At 36.8% G+C, this 7,772-nt stretch overlaps 2 protein-coding genes across 9 annotated transcripts in view; one reads left to right on the top strand and one right to left on the bottom strand.

Annotated features, from left to right (window-relative positions):
- LOC138916597 (olfactory receptor 4A5-like) overlaps window positions 1–7,772 on the bottom strand; it is a 102,514-nt gene that overhangs the window by 41,540 nt on the left and 53,202 nt on the right. The window contains exon 4 of the mRNA XM_070229530.1: window positions 584–808. The gene's annotated coding sequence lies outside the window, so the exon portion shown is untranslated. The remainder of the gene's footprint in view (window positions 1–583; window positions 809–7,772) is intronic.
- LOC138916588 (ubiquitin carboxyl-terminal hydrolase 25-like) overlaps window positions 1–7,772 on the top strand; it is a 157,965-nt gene that overhangs the window by 103,614 nt on the left and 46,579 nt on the right. The gene's annotated exons all lie outside the window — the stretch shown is intronic.

Below are 7,772 nucleotides of genomic sequence, written 5' to 3'. Positions count from 1 at the left end.
ATTAAAATCCTAAGGTAGAAAACTACTATAGTACTTTATAACTACAGTTTTATGCCTTGTTAAGTAACAGTAAGCAAGGTCCTTCCCCGAACATGGGTTTACTTATGAATATGTATAAACATGGTTGCTGTGATAATTTTAAAAGCTTCACACATAACAATTCTTATCAAGCCCCCAGAACAAAATAGCCATTCATTCCTTTATATTCTAACACACGATATATCATTTTAAATTCTCTAATAAAACTATCTAAAAGTAATTATAAATATAAACATATCACATAAAATATAACAGCCCGTGAACCTAAATTATAGATCCATTAGTGTATGTGTAATCAATTACCTGTTTCTGTTTGTGATTTGGCAAAATGGACAATGAACATCAGTCAGGTTGTAATACCAAAAACAAATACATTTTGTATATTCTGGTTAATTTCTATGTTTTGCTAGCTTACTTTACTAAATTCAGACCTCCTCCAATGAAAATATATGATGTTTAAGGCTTGACTATATTTAAATATATATATAAATTAAGTATATGAATTTTCAATTAATATCCCTTGTTGTTTGTTACAAGAACTCACCTCTTGCGTTTTTTTCCTCAGTCTTCAAAATCAGTGCTTCCCTCCTTCACATGAGGTAACTGTATATACCTCATGTATCTATGTGTTACTATAGAATACATAATAATGTATGGCTGATCAGTGGATCTAGAAATAGTTTCAAGTGGCCACATTTTCCATATTTCCATGCAGGCTCCCCATCATCTGAAGCTTTTAGATAAATGTAGGAGTATTCAGTGTGGATGCCTAGAATAGAAACACACAAATACAACATAAATATTTACTGTGCAAAGATAATTAAACATTCTCACCTGCTGGGAAAATTTCTTCAAAGAAAAACAAAGCTGATATATTCTCATGACTATGTAGAAACTGACCTAATTAGTGGAAATTAACTTGGGCAAGCCCATTATTTGACAAAACAAAAATCCCCCAAATTTAAAAACACTGAAATTGGTTGTTTCTATGTATCTCTTCTCAGTTAATTACCAAAAGGTACTTTACTTTGTTGATTTAGGATGACATTCATGTCTCTGACCATTAATGTATCTCTGTACCTAACAAGGCAAATGTTGAGATTTGACTTCCTAGAATAGCCAATGACTGAGCACCCCCCTGATAATAGTAAAGCCCTTTAGCCTTTCAATGATTCAAACAGCTTATCCCTAAGGCGTCTTCCTCCCTAATTAAAAACATGTCTCTACCTCTCTCCAACTTCATCCCAGGAAAGTGGGAACTTCCCTAAACTTCTATAAGCAATGAGGGATATCTATGAAAAGGAAAATATAACAAGAAAACACCTACAGGACTAGATACGAGTGGAAAATAGACTCCAACCTGGAAATCACTTGGGCCATTCTATCAGGAAAATCATTCTTCCATTTATTTGTGTGGACACAGCCTGTGGTATTTACATCATTACTGTTTTAAATGAGAGCTAATGTAAGGTCATTATAGATTAGTTTGTTAGAATATTTGGAACAAAAGCAAATAAAGCAACCTCTTCTGGACAATTTTCTCCCCTAGAACAATACCTAGAGAAAAAAAAGATTTGGCTCTTGCCAAGAAAGAGTAGCGAACAGCCAAATATGTGAAAAGCCAGCAGTTTGAAAAGAAAAAACTGTTAAACAAAGTAATAAATTCTGATCTTCATATTAGGAAATATTTAGGTAAGGCAAATAATATTTCAGCCAAAATGAAAGGAAAACCAGTTTCAGTCTTCTTTATCCATTCATATCCCCAACAAAGGAGGTCCTTACTCTAGCTGTTAGAGCCTTTGCTCAAGAGGCCCTGAGGCTCAGAGGCAGAAAGCCTTGAGACTGGAAAGTAATTCAAATTGATGTTTCAGTTCTTCAAAAGACAAGTAATCACAGATCTGTAGTTCTGGTTTGGAGTGGATATTGTTGATCAAGGCCTGAATCCATGTCAGGTGGAATCATAATGATTTTCAGTCCATCAGTTCAGTACCTTAATTTTAATCCAATATCAATTGGGTAACACTTTGTCAAGAAAGATATTATTTTCCAGCAAGTGCCTGCCTGTACCTCAAATCTCTGACAGCTTCCATTGTTGTTTGTCTTAACATGACTTACTATGGGCTCCACTGAGCATGTTCGTCTCCACTGTATTTAGTTTAATATTGCATTTTCCAGGTCATAAGGGTCTTAGGTAAAGAGTCATTAAATACATATATGAACCAACTGAAGATCGTTATTATGTGCTAAGCCACACCAAAAGTTGGAGGTTTTCAGCTTACCTAACAAATGGAGGAAATCCAACAACTACAAATGTTACATGTATTAATTCTAAGATTTAAAGAGTACATGTAAGCACTGTTCCTCTCTTACCGGTGAATGGCAAAACACATAGAAGTTATCCTTAATTTAGGAGAACCATCTGATATGATCAAGCTTACGGTGAACTAAATTGCAACTCAGAGCTGGAGAACTAATATATGCAGAGATATATTTGTCTATGTCCCTCCAAGCTGAATGCAAAAAAACTATTAATGCTTTCTGCATAGCTAAATAAAGTGAAAGAATTTGCTAGATAGATGATGTCTACAGCAGCCCCGAAGCTGAATTTATGTGCTCCAACACTGAAAATACTGAATGACATAGACATTGCCTTAAAATAGTTAATAATTCACGGTAATTCTCTATAAACCACATCCATTCCCAAACTAGAGAACTCAATGGAGAAACTCTATTTGTCAATGGAAAAGCAAGAACGGCTTATTTTGCACCAAATCTCCCAATAAGAGAAGCTGGAAGAGCTAGAGAAATATAAAATGCATGTGTTTAAAAGCATTGAGATCTAATAAGGAATCAAGGATCTGTAGGGTCAATATTTTTAAGAGAAGAGAAACCAGAGAGCTTGACCCTGCATTTCCTGGCTTCTTTTCTCTATAAGGATGTGAGCTAATTCTCAAAACCACAAATGAAAAGCTGAAAAGCTAAGTGGAACTTCCTTCAGACACTTTACCCTGGGGGACAACAAATGGGATTCAACGTCTATCAAGGAAAAGAAGCTTGGGGCCGGCTCCGTGGCCAAGTGGTTAAAGTGCCACATGCTCCATTTCAGTGGCCTTGGTTCACAGGTTTGGATCCCAGGTGCAGACCTACTTCACCCATCAGCCATGAGCTAAAGGTATCCCACATACAAAGTAGAGGAAGATTGGCACAGATGTTAGCTCAGGGCTAATCTTCCTCAAGGGAAATAAAGGAGAATTGGCAACAGATATTAATTCAGGGCTAATATTTCTCACAAAAAGAAAAAAAGGAAAAGATGCTTTTGTAAAATAACCAGGTTCTCATTTAAGACCATAACGGGCTTTACTGTTGAAGTCAGGGTGAAGAGAAAATAGAGTAGTTCTCAGAGAAACTCAAGCCCAGCTTGAATCATCTAATTTCTTGATGAGATTATCTGTGTTCTTGCTTTCGCCCAAACCTAGCTCCCAAGTAGAAACAAAATGAAATCTCTTTTAAGGATGAAAACACCATAAAATCCTTGAATTATCTCTACAACTTTTTGAATATAAAATCTGGCACAAAAAAGAAGATAACAAAACATAGGAGAATACAAGGCTTAATTGAAAAGCAATAGCAATAGAAACAGATATAGATGATCCAGACTAGGAAAAAACAAGCATTTCAAAACAAATTTAGTATGTTCAAATAATTAAAGCACAAGATGCATAACAAATTGAATCAAAGAAATTTGAAAACTAAAATATATAACTGAAATTAAGAACTCAATTATTGGGTATAACAGCAGATTAAACACATATGAATAGGGAATTAATAAATGGGGAGAACGATTGGAAGAGAATATGCAGAATATGCAAATAAGAGAGAGGTAAAAAGGTGGACAATGCAGGAAATAGCATAAAAGACACTAAAAGGTACAGCGCCTAGCTTCAACATACTATTAATTTAGTTATAATTTAAGAAAGAGAAGAAAAAGAGACAAGGTAGGCAAAATATTTGAGGATAGGACTGAATTTTTCCCAAAACTATTGAAAGGCATTAAGATGTACATTCATAGAGAGTTACAAATCTCATGAAGAATAAAATTTTTAAATGATAATTTTGAGGGGCCAGCCCTGGTGGCCTAGTGGTTAAGTTCGGCATGCACTGCTTCAGAGGCTGGGCACAGGCCTATACCACTTGTCTGTCACTGGTTATCCTCTGGTGGTGGCTCACATACAAAAAGAGGAAGATTAGCAGGAGATGTTAGCTCAGGCTGCATCTTCCTCAGCAAAAACTTTAATTAATTAATTTTTAAAAATGATAAATTTCAAAAAAAGGATAAATAGAAAAGTTAGGGCATAATAAAACCAAAGACAAAGAGAAAACCTTAAGGACTTATTGCATTCAAGGAAGTAACAATAATACTGACATCCAATCTCTTAAAAGGATAGAAAGCAACAAGATAGAGGAATTATGTCTTCATAGTGCCAAAAGAAAACAAACTCATTGGCATGAGCCTTACAAGAGAAACATCATACATAAGAGGATAAAAGATGAAAATAATATAGTGGAATAAATTTTAGCCAGAAAAGGGGCACTTTTTCTATACGTCCATCAGAAAGAAAACAGGCTTCAAGGCAAGAAGCATTTCCACATATAAAAGTTCTACAAGAGCAAAAAGTCAATATAGCAGAAATATGTAACAATTATAAATGGGTATGTGACTAAAAACATAGCTTCCTAATATATATTTTGAAAAACTATATTGGCTTGAAAGAAATAATAGATAAATCAGCAATAATAGAAGTAGATATCAGCACAACTCTCAGTAACTGGAAGAACATGCACACAACAAAAAGTTCATAGAGATATAAAAAATTTAAAAAACATTATTAGCAAATGTGACCTATGATGTAAGAAAACAATACATCCAACAACTGCAAAATCCATCTTCTTTTCAAGTGCAGAGGGAATATTTTTCAAAATTGATTATATACTGGGTCATAAAGCAATTCTTAACAAATTTCATTGAATTACAATCATAAAATATGTCTCTGACCATGAAGAAAATAAGCTAGAAAATAAAAACCTAAAAGTAACTTAAGCACTGCATTTCTAAATCACCCCTGGGTACAATAAATCACATCAGAAATTAGAAAATATTTAGAGCTTAAGAATGATGAAAGCACAGCACAGCAAAGCTGTGAGAGTCAGCTAAAATTTTATTTGCATGCACTAAAAATTGATAAATCTTGAAAAACCAATGCACTAAACATATATTCAAAAAGATATTAAAATGACAGAAAAGTAAAACTAAAATAAGCAGTGGGATGGAGAGAATAACAATGACAGCAAGTGTATGAATAAATCTGCATAGCATGGTAACAATAGGCAAAAGTGGACAATTGCTGCACCGCAGTCTCACTTGAGGGTGATCTTGAAGGATTGTAGTGAAGGAAATCTTCCTAGTAAGCAAAAATTTGAGCAGTACATATAGTTTTCCACTTCACATGGAAGGAGAAATTGCTGACTCATGGATCTCCACTGACTCAAGGAAACTAACTATAGATTTTATAAACTATTAAAGGAAAGGAAAAATGGAAGAATGGATGACAAAGCAGTCTGGAGGAGAAGTATGTGGATGGATCACTCAAAATGCACACCAAATGCAGGAATGTTTGTTTCTCATATAAGTGCCTGTCAAAGAGAATCCACTGCAGAGAAGGCTCTCAAAAGTCTGGTTGACAAAATGACCTGTCTTATGAATATCAGTCAGCCTTTATCCCCAGGCACTTTTGTGGTCCCTGTGGCAGAAATGAGTGTTCTACACAGGCTCAACATGATGTGGCTTTCAGCATTCCTGGTCTGGCTACTATCACGGCTAAATGTCCAAAATTCTGTCAGTAAAGTCTGTCACTGACTCCCTCATAGGGCACAATTCTCTAGGGAAACCAACCAACGACTGTGGCAGCTTACTTCATTGAAACTCTTCAACCTGGGGGAGACAGCATCTAGTCATCACATATTCTAGATATATATTTGTCCCTGCTACAAGCAGTGATTCAGCCTGCTTCATTATTCATGGATCTGAACCCATTATCCATTGCCATGGTACTCCACTCATTGTCTTCTCTAATCAGGAGACAGATTTTAGAGAAAATAAAGTAAAGCAAATTGCTCACCACCATAGAATTCACTGGCATAACCATGTTACTCATCACCTAGAAGCAATTGGCTGAGTAGAACATTGGAATGGCCTACTGAAGGCTGGGTCACGGTGCCACCTGGGATATCCTGCTCTGAAAGTTTGGAATACTCTCCTATATGTGTAGCATACAGTATGTTCTTAGTCCGCTCTAGTCATATTATACTATATGCTGTGTATATTCATGAGGGAATATCCCCATGCTAATAAACTTTCCTCCATGTAGCCTTATATTTTGCCCTCCTCTATTTCGATATCCAAGAGATCCATTTCCACATGTTACTCCAGTTATTGCCAACATATACTATCCAGATACTGCATTTTTTTAATCAAACAACTTTCCTTCTAAAACAAGACTGTATTTCCTACTTGGGCTCTACTGACACCTGAACCTAGTTATTTATCTGGAAGCAATGAGGTACTGCTCTGGGACAGGGCATGAGACCTTTGATAAGGTGGATCCCTGAAGCTTATGTGAACTTTGAAGAAGCTAAACTTGAATAGATTGTCTACTAACAGCACTCCCAGTAACAGGAACAATATATTATATTATTCTTTACTAAGAGGAGAGCAGGGTATTACATCAGCACATTCACCTCAGTCGACCCTTTATGCCGCTTGAATCCATTTCTTCATCTATATCACGGGAACAGTTCATCTAGGACCCTCTTTCTGGGGGAAGTTAGAAGAGAATGCTTAGAAGAATAAACCATGTCCTTTGCCACCGCAGCTGATCTTAGAATTTTAACTTCTACTTATCTTCTTCTTCCTTCACAAGAGACAAATAATGGCTTTACTCGACAAACACCAGTAGAGGCCTTATGGTATTAATGGGGAGGATTTCACAGCAATCCTGTGTTATCGAGTTACTCCTCCTAGCACCTTATTCCATGTAATTTTAGACGTGGTACAACTTCAGACTGTGTTTCCTGCTCTGTTAGGTGGGTATAGCACTACCTATCTTAATGGGTTTTTATGAGAAGTACAGATCACTCTGATAGTGAAAGCACTCTGTAAATATATTAAATGGTTAATTGGCATGAAATATCCATCCCTTTTTCCTTCTTGTGGGCCTTTCTGTATTGCAGAGGCTGGAGGACCAAAAGCCACAGTACCCATGCTCTCATGCATCTAAGGTTCTGTATTTAAAATCAGTTCCCTCAACATAGATGCCAGATCCCAGGAAGGCGGAAGTGAGCTGGAGCCAGCTCCTGCCTGCTTTGTGTTGTGTTCCGTTAGCAGGCATACTTGAAAAGTGGGGTTGAAGATGTCAGGAGGAAGTTGCCCTGGAAGACACAGCCGGTCTCCCAGGGCCAGTATTCCAGAGCCAGTTTCCTGGGAGCTGTGGGAGTTGTTCTGGCAGTGGCTTTTTCTTTCTTTATTTTTAGTTATGGGTCCTTCTAATTATGGCATGTGGGATGCTGCCTTAGCATGGCCTGATGAGTGGCACCATGTCCACGCCCAGGATTCGAACCAGCGAAACCCTGGGCTGCCAAAGTGGAGCGCGCGAACTTAACCACTCGGCCACGGGGCA

Source organism: Equus caballus, chromosome 12, assembly GCF_041296265.1.
Source record: "Equus caballus isolate H_3958 breed thoroughbred chromosome 12, TB-T2T, whole genome shotgun sequence".
Classification (NCBI taxonomy): Eukaryota; Metazoa; Chordata; class Mammalia; order Perissodactyla; family Equidae; genus Equus; species Equus caballus.
The sequence above is the reverse complement of the archived record's forward strand: the minus strand, read 5'-3'. Positions and strand labels throughout refer to the sequence as shown.